Source organism: Rhinatrema bivittatum, chromosome 9 (assembly GCF_901001135.1).
Source record: "Rhinatrema bivittatum chromosome 9, aRhiBiv1.1, whole genome shotgun sequence".
NCBI classification, from domain to species: domain Eukaryota; kingdom Metazoa; phylum Chordata; class Amphibia; order Gymnophiona; family Rhinatrematidae; genus Rhinatrema; species Rhinatrema bivittatum.
The window spans coordinates 256,017,393-256,036,696 of NC_042623.1; the positions used below are offsets into that span (position 1 = coordinate 256,017,393).

The 19,304-nt window shown below is 41.5% G+C and overlaps 1 protein-coding gene across 4 annotated transcripts in view; it reads right to left on the reverse strand.

The window, feature by feature from the left end:
• SERPINI1 (serpin family I member 1) overlaps positions 1–19,304 on the reverse strand; it is a 118,746-nt gene that overhangs the window by 98,400 nt on the left and 1,042 nt on the right. For 2 of the 4 annotated variants that reach the window (XM_029615008.1, XM_029615005.1), the window contains exon 1: positions 18,917–19,066. The exons of 1 other annotated variant lie outside the window; for it this stretch is intronic. The gene's annotated coding sequence lies outside the window, so the exon portion shown is untranslated. Of the gene's footprint in view, positions 1–18,916; positions 19,067–19,304 lie in introns of those variants that run through there. One more of the 4 variants, XM_029615006.1, reaches the window with a different exon arrangement.

Consider the following 19,304-nt stretch of genomic DNA (forward strand, 5'->3'; position numbering starts at 1 on the left):
AAACAGTCATCATATTTAAATAAGTGTCTCATTGTTGCCAACATAAAAAGCTAGCTTTAAACAAAACAAATTCCCCCAGCATCTTCTGTATTTCTTTTTTGTTCACAGTAATTTGTAAAAACAAACAATCTTCCACAACAAGAGGGTCTAGTGATACATAAAAGTTACCTTAAATTGCACATTTTAAAAATACATGTTTCAGCAACCAGACTGAATTCCTTTCAAAAAGAGCAAATCTGGAGTACAGGAGTCTAGTGGTTAGAGCAGCAGACCAAGTACTAGAGAGGCCAGGGTTTAAATCCTGCTTTCCCTGATGCTCCTTGTGGTTTTGAGCACCCTCCATTGTCTCAGGTACAATTTTAGGGACTCATTTACTAAGCATTTCCCCCCCTTAGACACAAAATGGAAGAAAACCTTTAATAAATGACGCCCTTAGACTGCAAGGGGGAACAAGCAAATACCTACTGTATCTGAATATAACTTGAAGAACCTAATCTCAAATATACAAATAATTCAAGCTTTGAAGATTAAAACTTTTTTTTTTTTTTAACTGCACTATTTTTCTATAAGTTAGTGTGAATTCTTCACCCTATTTATTTGGACATTTCCTGTTGTGTAAGCCGACTGCCTTATACTCCCATGGCAAACTTTTAGTTCTGTTCAAGTAAAGCTGTATGTAAGGGCAGTTGGCCTGCTGAATGAAACCTCCCCTCAAAATTACTTATTTGCAAAATGGAATAAAAGCAAGTTCTTTTTAGCGTCAGTGATTTTCAATGCACTTTTAATATGGCTAATAAAACAAATCGGAAGGCTGTCCCACGTAGCCAAGGCAAAAACAACAATGAGACAACCTTACGCCGTGGAAAGATTTATTATTTGTATTACAAAGCCCGACTCCGGCCGAGTTTCGCCAATTAAGGCTGCATCAGGGGATGATTCCTGATGTCAAATAGAACTACATAGGTAGATTCTTTTTGTCAAATTTCAATCTTAATCTTGCATATAATTATCTCCCTTCGCGATCTGTCAACGTGTCACTCTCAAATTTGTATTGAACAAGGCAAAGAATAGATCGATGCATCTAAAATATTTTGTGTTATCTCAAAAGCATCGGGATAAGTCCTCGTATCGCTAAGGCATAAGGTTGTCTCATTGTTGTTTTTGCCTTTTAATATGGCTGACATCATTACTTTATCTTTGCACTATAAACCACCCATGTGCACATGTATAAATGCATACAGAAAATAGATAATGACTTTTTAATTAAATGTGGATCGATGCTACAAAACGAAGCCTGTAAATGATGTAATCAGCTGAATTGTTTACAAAGCTATAGCATACCAATGTATACCCTTGGAAATTAAAAAACAAAAAAATTCCTAAAAAGTGCATTTTTGGAGATTAACTACATTTTCAGCAGTGTTGTACTTCACATATTTTATAGGCTATACAGTTAAACATAATTATACTTGTGTTGTGTGGTTGTACAGTTTTTGCTATACATCTTCAGAAAAATAGAACTAGTTTCTGGTTTTAGTTCTATTTTTTTGGTAATATCAGGAGGTTTGGTCCCAGTTGGTCCCAGGGTTCAAACAGCTGTTATTCTAATGGGGTCAGGTGGTAGGGGATTAACCCTTTTCCCCTCCCCAATATTATACAGGTTCTTGGTTTCAGTCAAAAGGCCAAAGAGGAAAATCCTCAGCTCCTGAATCAGACCTTACATTTTATTATAGCCAAAAAAAGAAAGGAAAAATGATAGGCAGACTAGACGCATAGTCTATTTAAAAAATGTAAGGCCTGTCTATTGCAACAATAATTGTTCTAAGCTGGTTACATGCGCATCAATTAAATACAAAATATACATTTAAAATTAACTTGTAAAAATAAATCTTGACTTACTATAGTTATTCAATGATTATTACTTCTTGATCAATTTCATTGGTAAAACAAAGCAAATAAAATTCAAACAAGATTAACAAGTTAAAACTAGCAAAAATATAACAAAACAAATCAAAATAAAACTTGTTAAAATATATCATAATGCAACAACATTTAAATGAATAACGTTACAAAAACCATCAAGATCAATAAATAAAATAGAAGATAAAATGGATAAAATGATGAGGTACAGAAAGGTTGAGCAGAATCTTTAAAAAAAACAAAACCCCACAACCAAATAAATTTAAATCAAGTAGTACTCAGTTAAGGGAAGGCTTGTACAAACAAGTGAGATGTGAGTGCCTTCCTAAATTTCAAGAACTCTTTAAATAAGGACATAAGAAGTTGCTATACTGGGTCAGACCAAGGGTCCATCAAGCCCAGCATCCTGTTTCTAACAGTGGCCAATCCAGGCTACAAGTACCGGGCAAGTACAAATACTAAGTAGATCCTATGCTACCTATGCCAGTAATAGCAGTGGTTATTCCCTAAACTGACTTTATTAAAAAGAAGTTAATGGACTTCTCCTCCAAGAACTTATCCAATCCTTTTTTAAACACAGCTATACTAACTGCACTAACCACATCCTCTGGCAACAAATTCCAGAGCTTAATTGTGCGCTGAGTGAAAAACAATTCTCTCAGATTAGTTTTAAATGTGCCACATGCTAACTTTATGGAATGCCCCCTAGTTCTTCTATTATACGAAAAAGTAAATAACCAATTCACATTTACCCATTCTAGACCTCTCATGATTTTAAACACATCTATTATATCGTGCCCCCCCTGGCCCCAGCAGTCTCCTTCTCCAAGCTGAACAGGCCTAACCTCTTTAGCCTTTCCAGATAGGGGAACCATTCCATCCCCTTTGATCATTTTGGTTGCCCTTCTCTGTATCTTCTCCAGTGCAACTATATCTTTTTTGTGATGTGGCAACCAGAATTGTACACAGTATTCAAGGTGCGGTCTCACCATGGAGCGATACAGAGGGATTAAGACATATTACATTTTATTCACCATTCCCTTCCTAATAATTCCTAACATTGTTTGCTTTTTTGACTGCCGCAGCACACTGAGCTGACGATTTCAACGTATTATCCACTATGATGCCTAGATCTTTTTCCTGGGTGGTAGCTCCTAATATGGAACCTAAAATTGTGTAACTACAGCAAGGGTTATTTTTCCCTATGTGCATCACCTTGCACTTGTCCACATTAAATTTCATCTGCCATTTAGAAGTCCAATCTTACAGTCTCACAAGGCCCTCTTGCAATTTATCACAATTCGCTTGTGATTTAACTACCCAATTTTGTTTCTACAAATTTGATTACCTCGTTCATTGTATTCATTTCCAGATCATTTATAAGTATATTGAAAATCACCGGTGCAAGTACAGATTCCTGAGGCACTCCACTGTTTACCGTTATCAACTGAGAAAATTGACCATTTAATCCTACTCTGCATCTTGTCTTATCTTGTTTGTAATCCATGAAAGGACATCTTCTCCTATCCCATGACTTTTTAGTTTTCTTAGAAGCCTTTCATGAGGGACTTTGTCAAATGCCTTCTGAAAATCAAAAAATACACTACATCTATTGGTTCATCTTTATCCACATGTTTAACCCCTTCAAAAAAAAATGAAGCAGAATTGTGAGGCAAGACTTCCCTTGGGTAAATCCATGCTGACTGTGTTCCATTAAATCATGTCTTTCTATATGCTCTGATTTTGATCTTTAGAACAGTTTCCACTATTTTTCCCAGCACTGAAGCCAGGCTCACCAGTCTATAGTATCCCAGATCACCCCTGGAGCCCTTTTTAAATATTGGGGTTACATTGGCCACCCTCCAGTCTTCAGGTACAATGGATGATTTTAATGATAGGTAACAAGTTTTAACTAACAGATCTGAAATTTCCTTTTTGTATTCCTTCAGAACTCTGGGGTGCATACCATTTAGTCCAGGTGATTTGCTAATCTTTGGTTTGTCAATCTGGCCTACTACATCTTCCAGATTCACAGTGATTTGGTTCAAATCATCTGACTCATCACCCTTGAAAACCATCTCCGGAACTGGTATCTCCCCAAGATCCTTATTAGTAAACATAGAAGCAAATAGTTCAGTTCATTTATTCTTTCTGCAATGGCCTTATCTTCCCTTTGAGCCCCTTTATCCCATTGGACACTCTGACTCCGTTGCAAGTTTCCTGCTTTGGATATATATTTTTTTAAAGTTTTTATTATGAGTTTTTGCCTCTAAGGCCAACTTCATTTCAAATTCTCTCTTAGCTTATCTTACCACTGTTTTACACTTAACTTGACAAAGCTTATGCTATTTCCTATTTTCTTCAGATGGATCCTTCTTCCAATTTTTGAAAGATTTTTTTTAATGGTTAAAATGGCCTCTTTCACCCCACCTTTTAACCATGACAATAATCATTTTGCCTTCCTTCCACCTTTCTTAAAGCATGGAGCACATCTGGCTTGTGGTTCTAATGGTACACTTTTAACCTTTGCAGCTGCACCTTTTAGGTTTTTTCCTGTTTTCATTTTATCAAAGTTTTCCTTTTGAAAATTTAGTGTTAGAGCTGTACATTTATATATTGCCCCCTTCCAGTCATTCGTTCAAATTTCGCCATGTTATGATCACTATTGCCAAGTGGCCCTACCACCATTACACCTCTCTCACCAAATCCTGCAAGCCATGAAGAATTAGATCTAAAATAGCTCCCTCTCTCATCGGTTCCTGAACCAACTGTTCCATGAAGCAGTCATTTATTCAATCCAGGAACTTTGTCTCTAGCATGTCCTTATGTTACATTTACCCAGTCAATATTAGAGTAATTGAAATCTCCCATTATTACTGCACTGCCAAATTGGTTAGTTTCCCAGATTTCTCTTAGCATTTCATTGTCCATCTCATCATTCTGGCCAGGTGGACAGTAGTATACTCCTATCATTATACTCTTATCCAACACATGAGATTTCTAGCCATATAGATTCTACTGTGTATTTAGTCTCTTGTAAGATCTTTATCCTGCTAGACTCTGCCCTCCTGGACATATAGAGCCATACCTCCACCAAGTTGATCCTATCATTGTAATATAATTTATACCCTGATATAGCACTTCCAGCAGGTCTCTGAGATGCCAATTATATCTATTATCATTCACTGCTATACACTAACTCTCCCATCCTAATTTCTTAGGCTTCTGGCATACAGACATTTAAAAATGTGTTTTTGGTTTGCAATAACAACCTGTTTTTCAGTTGATAGGGCGAATTTGGAATGCTTTAGCTCAGGTGATTCTTTACTTATAGGCACATGGACTACTTTTGCTTTTATTGGAACTTCTCTGTTGGGTTGCCCTAACGTTCCTGTTTCATTAGTATCCTTTGAAGATAACTTCCTCCAAACCATGTAGTGCTGAGTGATTGTTGGCTCTTGTTCTAGTTTATAAAAAAAAAAAAAAAAAAAAAAGAGGGGGGTGGGGTGGGGCGGGAGAAGAGCAATTTTTTTTTAAGTTAGTTCCAGCAGCCTGGTTCCACTCTGGTAAGGTGGAGCCATTCCTTTCGGGGGGGGGGGGGGGGGGGAGAAAGACTCCCTCCTTCCCCAAAAGGTTGTCTACTTCCTTACAAAACTGAATCCCTCTTCCCTGCATCATAGTCTCATCCATGCATTGAGACTTCAGAGTTCTGCCTGCCTCTGGAAACCTGCATGTGGAACAGGGAGCATTTCAGAGAATGCAACCCTGGAGATTCTGGATTTCAGCTTTTTACCTAAAACCCTAAATTTGGCTTCCAGAACCTACCTCCCACATTTTCCTATGTCATTGGTGCCCACATGTATCACAACAGCCAGCTCCTCTGCAGCATTCTTTAAAATCCTATCTATGTGATGTGTGAGGTCCGTCACCTTCGCACTAGGCAGGCAAGTTTCCACATGGCCCTCACATCTACCAGGCACCTAGCTATCTACATTTCTAATAATCTCAGTGTGAGAGGACAATGTAGCACCTAGGGACCAGCTCCTTGCTACAAGATCACTTCCTGTTATCCCAGGGTGATTCTCTCCAACCAGGAGACCTTTCTGATCCAAGGCAGCACTGGAGCTGGGTCTCTGCTACTATGTCCCTGAAGGTCTCATCAATTTATCTCTGTCTGTTTAAACTCCTCCAGGTCTGCCACTCTAATCTCCACAGATCAGACTTGTTCTCTGAGAGCCAGGAGCTCTTTGCATCGGATGTACACATCTCTCTCACCGGTGGGTACAAAAAAAATATCATGTAACACTCTATGCAAAAGACTAGAAAACCCCCCTCCTGCTGCCTTTATCTTAATTTTGTTGAGCTCCTAGTTAAGTTTAGGATGCTATGGGAGTTGGAATATGAACAATTAGATTCCTTTAAATTTACAAGTGTATTCACTAATTAATCTGGTAGTGACATACAAGGGGATGATTAAACTCTCAGAAAGGCTAGTGCAATTACAGTATGATTTAGATAAGGCCCTGATTGATTTTTAATGAGTGTCTCTTGTCTACAAATCAAAAGGATGAGTTAGGGGTGGGTGGGTAAGAGATCTAGAATTAACTCCCTCTGGCATGCTTATTATCTCAGACACACATAAACTCTAATTTTTTTTTTCTTCCACTCTGGGTCAAGGTTCCCCATGACAGTCAAGACCAAAAACTGGGTGCAGATTTGGGCAGAGTTTGTTGGGATATCTTCGACTGCAAGTTGTTTGATGCTGTTATCTTTGTGCCAGTAAGGGTGGGAGGTGATAATAGTGGAGATGTTTTTACTGTTCTTTCCGATAGTTTCTTGTATAAGAAGGACCATCTGGATGTGGCCAGAGGTTCTGGTGCTGTGCATAGAGAGTGAACTGCCACATTCTGATCTTTAATCTACAAAACTGTTTCTCTTATACTGGAGGTGGACACAGAATCTGACAGTCAGGACCAAGGCACCAAAACAGAATCAGGAGGCAGAGGTGTAGTCAGAAAGGCATAGTTCATGCAACATCAAGAAACAGGCCAAGGTCAGGGCAGGCGGAGTTCATACGCAAATCAAGGCGCAAGCAACAAGTTGGGGCAGGCAGCACACAAGGCAGAGTCAAGGATCAGGCTGGGTTTTTAGGAGAAAGCATCAAACAGCAACGCACTGGAACCAAACCTGTTGCTCAGGCATCGGCTCCGAGGACTGAGCTCTGAGGACTGAGCTTCCTTGATAGGAAAGCAGTAATGTAAAGGTGCGCCCACAGGAAATCCTGTATGCTGGGCCTATAAAATCTGCTGAGCTGAGGAGGCCCTTAGAGTTGCAGGATGCATCAGATGATCAAGACATGAGAAACCATGCTGCACTCAGGATTGAGGTATAGAATGATAACCACAGTGCAGCACCCTGCGGTCAGCAGATTTCATGTCCCCAAAAGGTTATCTATTAAGCAAAGGAGGTCAGAGTTTCTCATGAACATCCTCCCGGATGTTGCTGGCCTAAAGTCTAGCCACGCGTTTGGCTCAGATGGAGTCTGCTGATGTTCTTGCAACAGAATTGAAGGACTCAAAAAGAACATAACAGGTGACGGATAACTTCTTCCATAACTAGCTAAGGTTAGGGGGGGGGGGGGGGGGGGGGGAGGTCGCGCTGGGGTCAGAGCATATGAATGGCTTCAGCTTTTGTATGCAGTCAAATATACTGACCATGTAAAACTAACAAGTTATTCAGGCAGTTAATATGAAGCCCTGAAACAACTTCTTCCCAAAATCATCATCAAGTATTCTGTGGTCCTTCCTTGGAGGACAAATAGAATGAAGTCTCATTTTCTTCACTTTCTTAAACTCTGATTCCACTACCGGCGACTGGTGTGGAAGCTGATCAATTACATAATGGGGGACTTGTGCATCCTTTAAAAAGGTCTAGCTTTCTGGCTACTGTAGTTCCAGAAATAGGCATTCCTCACATTTTCATCTGTACAGTATCCAAAGCAGCATACATCGTAAGAACAACTAGTTCTGATAGGATATCCAAAAGTTTTCAGTAGCTTCATACCCTCAGAACGAGCATTTTTATCCTTGCATATATTAATATTGAGCATTTTGACCTATTTTTCAATAAACTTGGGAACGAGAAATCTTCCAGAGAAGAAATGTTAGCTGGGGGATTCGGAAGCAGATCAGAGGGAATCCCCGTGGAACCCTTCTGTGAATTCACTAGAGATGGAACACTAGGCCAAGATTGTTAAAATGACAGGTGATAGAAGTAGCTTCTCTGGATGTCTCAGTGAGGGAGAAAGGTTGATGCACAATTTCCGAACAAGACACGAACTGCAGAGCAGAAGTTAGGATACACAAATTGGTGGCAATACGGAAACCGCAGTTTAGGACAGCAACAGGGGAAAAGAAAAAAGCAGTAGTTGAAAAGATCTCAGAGTCTTCTGAGAGTGACATGAAGCTTCTCACTATATCCATCACTTCTTTGATAAGAGTACTGAGCCCTCCAAGCTGGTGTGGGAGAAGGAATATCCTCCTCTGATACCAGGACTGGTTCCTGCTCCACGACTGGAGGCCTATTGGTGTAAAGTGGAATAACAGAATAGACAGGATCTGGTGTCTCCAGAGGCAAGTCTTGCACTAGCACTTATGATAGTGAAAGCGCACTCATTATCAGGAGGTAACAGATGAAAGGAATCATCGAATACCAAAGACCTGGGCCACCCAATATAAAGTTGAATGGGCAAGGCAGCCTGCAGAATTTGAGGTTCAAAGATCCTTGTAGGCAGAGAATGCCTGGAGGCAAAAGATGACACTTTATAAAACTATATGGAAGAGTCCTTAGAAGAATGCACCAGCAATATGATTGGAACAGTGATTGAATGCTTCCTGGGTTTTGACTGTGTCATGTCACAAGTCACCACATGTTTGGAGCTGCGATAAGAGGAGGACTCAGAGTAAGATGAGGAACAATGCAGGAGCTCTGGACCCTTCCTGCATTGGGGTAAAAAGCATCAGTTGACACTGCTGAGGCACCACTGCATCGTGTTAAGAATGCTGCCTGCATTGATGTACTGTGCGTTGAGCCCGACCTCTATGCCATCAGCGCCAATGTTCCATGCAGATTGTGCCGATGCATCTTGATATTTATGCTTCTTTGGTGCATGTGGAGGTTCCATCAAATAGTACCATTTTGACAGACATATTGTAGCAATTTTCAACCAACACCACACCTTCCATCTGCACCAATGGGGAGGGTCCTGGAGGAGCTATGGCTCAACTCCCTACCCAGTAAGGTAGAGGAACCTGGACACTGGTATGAAGATTTGCTGCAGCTTCTTATTGACTGGTGAAACCCCTCTATTTTTTCCCCGCCATGGAGCATCGAGACCACGGGGGCATCCAACCGCAGGCGTGGCAATTTGCTTGATCACGATTGGGCCCAAGCAGCAGTAAGTTTGTGTCCATTGGTTAAGGACATAACCTTACCACAAATGCAGTTGGTGAAGCCACTGACAGTCACCACCTTCTTTCTCCTGGAGAAGGCAAGAAGAGAAGGAAGTTGTTCCAGAAGTATCTAGCTCCTACCTTTGAGGACCTCAGTCTTTTTTTTTAGTAGCATTGAAAAGTATGCTGCTGAGACAGCGAGACAACAAAAGAAAAAAATATTAAAGAAGTATAGAAGAAAAATTCTGAGGAGAGAGAGTACACATCCATGCATTAGCTTGGACAAGAAAAGACTGAGGAGGCTCTCATGGGAACTCCTGTACATGCTCAGTAGAGTTCAAAGCTCTATTCGTTTGAGCACCATTTGGTGCTGCCAGATGACATCACCCATATATCATGGCTAAATTCAGCTTGCTTTGCAACAACAACAAAAATAAATAAAATTACAATCCTTGCATAATATGGATTGTGATTTGAAGACACCTTTTCAGATATTCTTAGCTCTATATGCAAAACAGAAATTTGCACATTACCACTATGACACAGAGGATGATTGTCTGCAAAACATAGCTGTCATAATACTGAATTAAATAGCTGTTTGTGCACATCATATTTAAAACTACAATGCTCTGTCTCACTGTGTAAGGTGCCTCTTAAAATGTCTTCATGTGTATATTTTTTTACTTTCTACCTTCTAAAAAAAATAGAAATCAAAATGCATTGAAGTAGGAGTTTGTTTCACTGACCTACACAACATGCTCTACACTTATCATGGCAAGCAATTATAGAAATATTCCAAAAGTAAAACAAAACAAACAAAAAAAGAACCCACAACCTTCAGACCACTAGGCTCAATAATCATTGTTGCAAAAGGAGCTTCCACCAACTGGCTGAGGTCATTCACAGGCCTGGATTTAAGAACAGGTGTACGACAACTGTGCACCTAGGGAAAAACATTTCCTGCATTCCTTCCCCCTCCACCCTCAAAGCCTGCCCTAGCCCTTAGAAGGCACTCCTCCTGCTTCATCTCCACTGCCTCTACCTAGAACTGAGCGCCAGTGATCCTCAAAAGCACAGCGATTGTAGGGACTAAGCCTGGCTTGCAAAGGCTTGTGCAAGTACTCCAAAGTTAATGGAGCAAGGGTGGTCTGAATGTCCAGTCTCTAAGCTTGGCAGGAAGCTTCATTAAAAAAGTCTCTTATGCTACAAAGTCAGAAATCAAAGAAAATCTAAGTCTAAAGTCAAAAAGTCTCTTAGTTTTTCAGCCATCTTTAAGGCTTCTTTTCCTACTCAGGACGTCATGCACATGCATAGGATTCAAAAGTTGACATTGGTTGTATACTACCACACCACTAGCATAGAGGAGAAATTACTACTTACTTGATAATTTCCTTTTCCTTAGTACAGACAGGTGAACCCAAAACCAATGGGTTATGCACCTCTACCAGCAGATAGAGACAGAGAAAAGCTGACATCACAGTATATACATCCCTGCAGTGACATCATCCCGCCAGTATTCTCTCCAAAAACCAACTGTGGACAAACTAGCAAAACTTGATTATTAACAGATAACCATTCCAGCACTCAGCCAACAGGAAAACGCTGCGCACAGAGAAAGTGTGTAATGACACTAATCTAGGGACTGGATTGACACTTACCAGTACACCTTGGAACACAGCCATGCGGGAGGACCATAGCACAACCATTCGACAGCCAAGGGTGGGAAGTTGGAGTCACCTGTCTGTACGAAGGAAAAGGAAATGATCAAATAAGTAATAACTTCTTTCTTAGTGTACAGACAGGTGAATCCAAAACCAGTGGGATGTACCAAAGCTACTCCTGAACAGGGCATAAGGCTGCCCATGGTCCAGTCAAAACCACACGCGCAAAGGCTGCGTCGTCCCGGGCCTGCACATCCAGGCAATAATACCTGGAAAAGGTGTGTAAAGAGGACCACGTTGCAGTTCAATAAATGTCGACAAGAGATAATCTAACCTCCACCCATGACACTGCCTGAGCCCTCGAGGAATGAGCTTTAACCTTACTAGGCAACGGTTGCTCACCATCCACATACACGGCCATGACTATCTCCTTAATCCAGTGGGCTACTGTAGCCCATGATGTCGACTCACCCTGTTAACTCCCACCATGGAAAATAAACAGCCGGTTCATTTTCTGAGAGGTTCAGAAACCTCTAAATACCTCAAGATATGCCTTTTGACATCCAAGGGCCCTAACAGGCGATATTACTCCGCATCCAGAGACAACAGAGAAATAGATTGATTCAAGTGAAAATCTGAGACCACTTCTGGCAAAAAGGAAAGAACAGTACGCAGCTGTATCGTCCCTGGAGTCACTTGTAGAAATGGCTTCCAGCAAGACAAGGCTTGTAATTTGGATACTTGACACACAGTTCAAATTTCCACAAGGAAATTAGAGATTAGTAACTTCAAGGAAAAGTTATGCATCGGTCAAAAAGTAGGGCCCGCTAAAAAATCCAAAACTAGATGAAGACTCCACAAGGGCAGCGGTAACCGCAAGGGAGGACAAAGATGCTTCACTCCTTTCAAGAAAAAAACGGGCCACATCTGCATGAGCTGACAAGGGCCTACCATTCACCTGATCTCGGAAACAGGCAAGAGCTGCCACCTGTACCTTTAAAGAATTAAAGGGTTAACCCTTACTCAATCCATCCTGCAAATATTCCAAAATAAGCGGAATCTTAACCAAATGAGGAAGATCCCCTCAATTTTCACACCAAGCCTCAAACTCACTAAACCTGCACATAGGCTAAGGAAGTGGAGCACTTTCTCACACGTAGCAAAGTGGCAATCACCACAGTAGAATATCCATGCTTCAGCAACTGAGCCCTCTCAAGGGCCATACCATAAGACAAAATCGATTTGGATCTTCGTGAAGAACAGGCCCCTGCCATAGCAAATTCCTGTGCACTGAAAACTGGAGGGGAGAGTCCACCAGAAGGCTTCGTAGATATGCATTCCATGGTTTCCTGGGCCAATCTGGTGCCACCAGAAGCACCATTCCCCTATGACATTCAACCTTCCAAATCATTCTGCCTATCATGGGCCACCGGGGGGAAAGCATACAGCAGCTTGCCCTCCAGCCATTCCTGCATGAGAGCATCGATCCCCAGTGACTTCTGATCCCTCCTGCCACTTAAGAATTGGGGAAGCTTTGCATTGAGAGAAAAGACACCAACAGGTCCATAAACGAAAGGCCCCAGCGATCCATTATTAGCTGAAACACCTCATTTGAAAATTCCCATTCTACTGGATCCAGACTGTCTGCTGAGAAAGTCTGCTCTTACATTATCTTTACCTGCACATGCGAGGCCGAGATCTCCTGAAGATGCACTTCTGCCCATTCAATAAGCTGGGCTATTTCCTGCGACCCTTACTGGCTCTAAGTTCCTCCCTGCCCATTGATGTAAGCCACTGTTGTTGCATTGTCTGACATTATACAGACCAATCGACCTTGCAATCTGTTGCCAAACTGCAAGTTTTCCAATTGTACTGCCTGGGCTTCCAGCCAATTGATGTTCCAGAGGCTTTCCTGCACTCCAGAGGCTTACATTGTCAGCTCCCAACAGTGAGTGCCCCAACCTTGGAAGTTTGTATCTGTCATGAGTACTAGCCAGTCCAATGATCTTACAGAAGTTTCCTCTCTCAGATGATCCGCTTTTAACCATCACTGTAGTTGAGAGCAGACCTCTATCAGCAGGTGGAGCCGAATCAAATAAATCTTGAGACTATGAGCTCCAATGAGACAGCAAAGTGCGCTAAAGAGGATGCACATGTACCCTCGCTCACAGTATCACCTTGAGGGTTGCCATCAATCCAAGCAACTGAGGTTAGGACCACACCATCGGGTGTACTGAGTTAGTCAATAGACACACCTGCACCATCAGCTTCTGAATAAGGCCCTCCAGCAGGAACACCCTGCCCTGCTTCATGTCAAACTGAACACAGATACACTCTAGCGACTGTGATGACTGAAGATTGCTCTTGGTCAGGTTTTAAGAACCAACCTAGCTCCTACAACTAGGAGATCACCTTGCGCGAGACTCGGAGGCTCACTTCCAGACTCTTGGCCCGAATCAGTCAGTCATCCAAGGATGGGTGTACCAGAATTTCATCTTTTCTAAATTCCACCGCCATAACCTTGGAAAAAGTTCTGGGCATGGTGACCAAACCAAAAGGTAGCGCTTGAAACTGATAATGACGTCCCCAAACCACAAAACGCAGACATTGTTGATGCTCTAGTTGGATGGGAATATGCAGGTACTCCTCGGACAAATCCAGAGACATCAAGAACTCCCAATTGTACTGCCATAATCAATAAGCATAATGTTTCCATGTGAAAATGAGTCACATGCAAATGACAGTTGACTCCTTTGAGATCCAGGATGGGATGAAAAAAAGAGCCCTCCTTCTTCAGCACCATGAAATAAAATGGAATATTGGCCCATATTTTCTTGAGATGTGGGCACTGGAACCATAGCCCGCAGGCTGAGGAATCTTGACAACATAACCTCCACTGTCTGACTCTTCTGAGGAGTTACAGGGAGACACCATGAACACATGTCTCAAAGAACACTGTGAAACTCCAGTGCATAGCCAATCCATATCACCTCCAGCACCCACTGGTCTGTCATGATCTCAAACCACCTCTAACAAAAAAAGGAGGTTGCCTCTCTCTATCTCATGATTCCGGAGGTGGGTCAGCAGACCTTCATTGGTAGGCTCGGGGTGCTCCATCACCTGAATCTGTACCCCATCTGGGCTGCCTGGGACAAAAGGAATGAGATCTATCCGAAAGGTAGAATCCTCTGAAAAGCCACGCCTCTGGAGGGGTGAAAACGTCTGAACCCCCTAGTATGACCTCTTGTGCTGAAGGATCGTGGCGCCTGTTTCTTATCCTCTGGTAAATTGAGGAACCGGGGACTCCCCACTTATTGACCATTTTCTCCAGCTTACTCCCAAATAAGAGTGAGCCTTTAAAGGGCAACTTCGTACAGTGAGACTGAGGTTGTATCAGCTGACCAATTTCTCAACCATAACAGACACCTAGCCACTATTATTGAAGTCACCCCTCTAGCTGAAGTGTGGACCAAATCATAATACCGCTATACACTCCAATGTGAAACTGCACCTGGAGTATTGTGTGCAGTTCTCAGACAAAGGTGCACAGAAGGGAGATCAAAATGAAAGGGGATGGAGCGGTTCCCCCTATGAGGAAAGGCTGAAGAAGTTAGGGCTAATCAGCTTGGAGGAGAAAATGGCTAAGGAGGAGGGGTGAAAATGATAAGAGATCTATAAAATCATGAGTGGATTAGAATGGGTAAATGTAATCAGTTATTTACTCTTTGACTAGGGGACACTGAAGTTAGTAAGTACTGGATCTATTTACTGTTTGGGATCTTGCCAGGTACTTGTGATCGGGACTGGCCACTGTTGAAAACAGGGTACTGGTCTCAATGGACCCTCGGTCTGACACAGTATGGCAATTCTTATGTTCTTAAGATGTGTTGGAATATATTAATATATTTAATGATTCTTGATCTTAAAGGCTACTTGATTCTCTTTGTGACTTAAAAATGGATATAAGAACATTGAAACACACACCATGTCTGCAAATATAAATGAATAGCAGCAGTTACAAATCTCATTTACAAATTGTTTGCAGGCAAAAGGTATATAGCCTGTATAAGAGCATTATACAATATCAATTCCACAACTCTAATCAAATTGTTTTGAAAGATTAGCAACAATAAATCAAACAAACCACCACCTCACTATTATACATGCAACCCAAAACAACCTGCTCTCAGAATCTGAGAAAATGCAATACATAGCACATAGAAAGCAGGGCTTGTCCAAATTCTCTGTACTATGTAACTTCCGACAGATTTAAATACATAGAGCCCCCACAATTTTACACATCTCTCTCAATATACCATGCCCATTAGTGGTCAGATCCATTTAAATCATCCCCTCCCTCTCCTTCAGTCAGCCAGATTTCCAGTGAGAGGTTCTGAGGTTTTCCAACTGGCCAACAAAACCCTTCAACTGAACGTAAGTGATCAAAACACAGCTGGAGACAAAAGCCCAAACATACCCGATGACCTGAAAAATATTATCAGCAGTCAAGTAACATCCTTAATTTTAGTGTGGACCCAAAACTGAATTACTGTGCATGAGTACAAGGTGCAAATCAAGTGACACTTCTCTCTCACCCACAATCTTATTTCTTTAATGTCAGTACTAGAGAATACACAAATTATAGATAAACAGGGCCAATTTGCCTATGTGTCTGAGTTTTATTTGAGCATCACAGCACTACCTCAAGAGAGAAATACTCCAGTTTAAAGCTAACCAGAAACCCCCTAAAATTCTTGCAGACTTAGGCCTATCTAAAAAACAAGAGTGCCCAACAGATTTCAAATGATTATATGCAATAAGTATTACAAGAGCCAATAAAATACTTCAATTTGGAAATTCCATAGATATCATTCTAGGAGTAACATCTTACAATAGACAGATAAAAAAAACCCTACCCATTAAAAAAAAGAGAAGAAAAAGGGCAAACAAAATTAAATATATGCAGTAAATAATTGTAAACAGCCTGGAAAAAATGTTGAATGAAAGCAGCATCACAAATTCAGAGAAAATAAAGACAAAGTTTACTTTCAAATGCTTAGGGACCTTTGTTTTCAGTTATTCACTGTTTTGCACACCATTACCCTATCTGCTGGTTATGCTACATTTGGGATGCATTGTCTCTGCAAGCATTCTGCAGGATGCTTCCTAAACCGGTAAATGAAGTGTAGATATCTTTCCTGCACCCGCCCTAAGCTGAGCATTGTATAGCTTTGAGCCCTTCCAATGTGATGTACATATTGCAGTAGTGTCCGATTGCTACATCTAGAGCTTAAGGTTGCTACTAATGATCCATGAGGACAACTGTATGGGTGCTTACAACTGGGATGCTGTCCATTAAATGCCAAGGAACACATTTTCACAAAATAGCATTTAAAAAAATGGAGACAAATGTAATGCTTGGGCAGTAACACTGATTTATAGCTACTGAAGGACCTATTTATTACTTTAGTAGCAAGTTTAGAGACCTTTGTTTTCAGTTTTTAATTGTATTTTCCCTGGAATTTTATCAGTTTATTAGAACAAACAAGGGAGAAAAATTCTGTAGAAAAAAAAATGATTTTTCCCACTGATTTTTCTTCTTTTTTGTTATAATGCTGATAAACTCCCAGGAAAAATAAAATAAGAATTAGCATGTACTTGTTTAGCAGTCATTTTATAAACTTGGTGGCCTGTGTTAGAAATAATTCTTCAAAAAAACATACAATTAATGGCATAAGTTCATAATCAAGCCCATATACCCAGACTGTAAAATGAATACTCAAAAAACTCATTTCACTCAACTTCTCTCCTAAAGTCTGTCCAAACCTGCTGTAATTCAAGATTACAGTGCAACTTCAGAAGTTGGCATTGCAATCAAGTCAATACAAGACGGAGTTTTATAAGTCAATTTAATAGTTTTATTAAGGCGATGCTTTATTGTATGTGCTGATCTTTGTCATTGTACGACATAGGGGAAAATCCAAAATATTATGCATAGGATGAAAAGCTGCAAGCTAATGGTTAAAAACAGATACTAAGATGGCAAAGATATGTTTAAAGCAGCAAAGATGGTGCTGGGAGCGTGGATAAGTAAAAACAATACTATACAGGAATGTCTAAAAGTTGAAATGAGATGTACAATCAATGAGAAAATAAAAGGAATAACAATGACAAAAGAATCAAAGGTTGGGATGGAGCTTCAGCGATGAGACAGAGGGAGGGAGATGATATACTAATCTTAAACTATATGTAATCCTAATTTGTCATATTTATTATTGACCCTATGCCACGCATATTTAATTTAAGCCTTGATTGACTCCCCCTCATTATTAAGTTGTTCACCTATCAATTTTATTTTTTACATAATTGTTCTATATATAATTCTTTGGCATATAGTTTTTTAACTCTTACTATCTTGTTCTATGTAGAAAGTTAAAGTGTTTTATGTATACGCCAAGGTGTATGTTAATATGTTCTCTGTACACCAACGTGATATCTTGATAAACGGCGGTATATAAAAACCAATAAATAAATAAAATAAATAAATATGAAATGATAGCATCTAATCATGAAGCATATTACAATTATTGCAAACTGTAAAATACACAAATTATTCCTAATTCAGGACTAGCAAAGCAGGCAAGCATATGAACAATTGCTCACTTCCTACAACAATTTAGTACTGCATATATTATGTATGGCCAGCCACAAATTATTCAGTCACTATATAAAACAGTCATTGTTTAAATAATGAGGCAGAAAATAGTTTCAATCCTGGTAATCCCTTGCATATCATCTCTATCAATACTTCCGAATTCAGCGCCAGTCCGGTGGCTCAGTTGTGCTGTACCCTGCGCTGCAGAGGTCCTGGGTTTCATACCCAGGGCAGATCTTCCACTCCCTGGGGGTGCCACATTCACAACCTCTAGGGGTGAAAAGTCCCAGTCCTCGCCCAACGCTAACGCGTAGGGTTTGGACTGAAGACCCGAGATTACAGGGAGCACCCGGCATTTAACAGATATCGCAGTCACTAAGCAGATATAAATATCCCCCCTCCACAAGACAACCAAAAGGTGTTTGGTGGTGGTTGTTTTTTTTAATACATCCAACAACCCAAAGACTAAATATTTATTCCTAATATATTGACAGCTATAACATATACACATGCAATATGTTTAACACAATGAGCTAACGGAGGGAGGAATGGATGTCAAAAGGCACCGGGAGTTTCATCTGCCACTAGGTTTTGGGGGCTTTTCTGCAGAAAGCCACGCACTCGGCAAGTATAAATATAGCACGGTGCATCCTGAACGCTTTGCCGCTGCCGAGTCTGTCCCTGCATTTCCCTTCTACTGGCAGTTAGCCTTTACAGTTAGTTGCACGTCTAAAACCAACAAAAATTAGATCGCATTCATACGACCCAAATCTCTACCACAGGCAGCACGCTACTAATGTTTGGGGGGGGGGGGGGGGGTTAAACATGCACGTAACGATGTTTCCCGTATGCTTCCAAACCAAATCGAAAGTTACCGTGGGTTGAAGTAGTTACTCGCTGTGAAGAAACCCCACACATTAATAAAAAAAAAAAAAAAAGCCCCTCTTAAAAATAAAATCACATCACGGCCAACTGAGGTGGCGTTTCGCAGACACTTGTCAACTTCACCAGACACCCTGTCTCAAAATATTTACGAAGCAAAACCCCGAGGCAGGCAGCACTGTCATGTATGCAAGCTAAAAGGACTGAAGAGCGGACTGCGAGAGCCGAGGCAAAAAAAAAAACCACCTCGACGCCCCGATTCCTGCGAGGGCGACAGCACAGACCTCCCGCTACTGCTGGAGAGCAGACACTAAGCAAGTGCCAGAGACCACGCGCCGCCCGGTTACCTCGCGCAGCAGACGACGGGATATGCAGAGACGGCGCGCGCTACCACGCAGGAGCCCTCCGAGACACCACCGCTCGCGCCCAGCACTTCCCCAGCACTGCCTCTCACTTCGTTCCCCTCCCCTAGCTCTTCCCTGAAAGTAAGCCAACATCCCTCGCGCTCCGCTACGCTGCCCGCTCCGCACTTCGATTGGCTTCCACCTCCGACAGCGGCGCGCTACGATTGGCCGAGCCCGGCTGTCAATCTCACCCCCATCCCCCCCCTGCCGAGAACAGCTCGCGCAGAGCTTTGTGGGATTTGAAGTATTCCGCTCCTCCAGCGGCAACGTGAGAGAGGGCGTGAACGGATCACAAGTCCCATAATCCCCTGCGGCTGGACCAGCCTTCTTT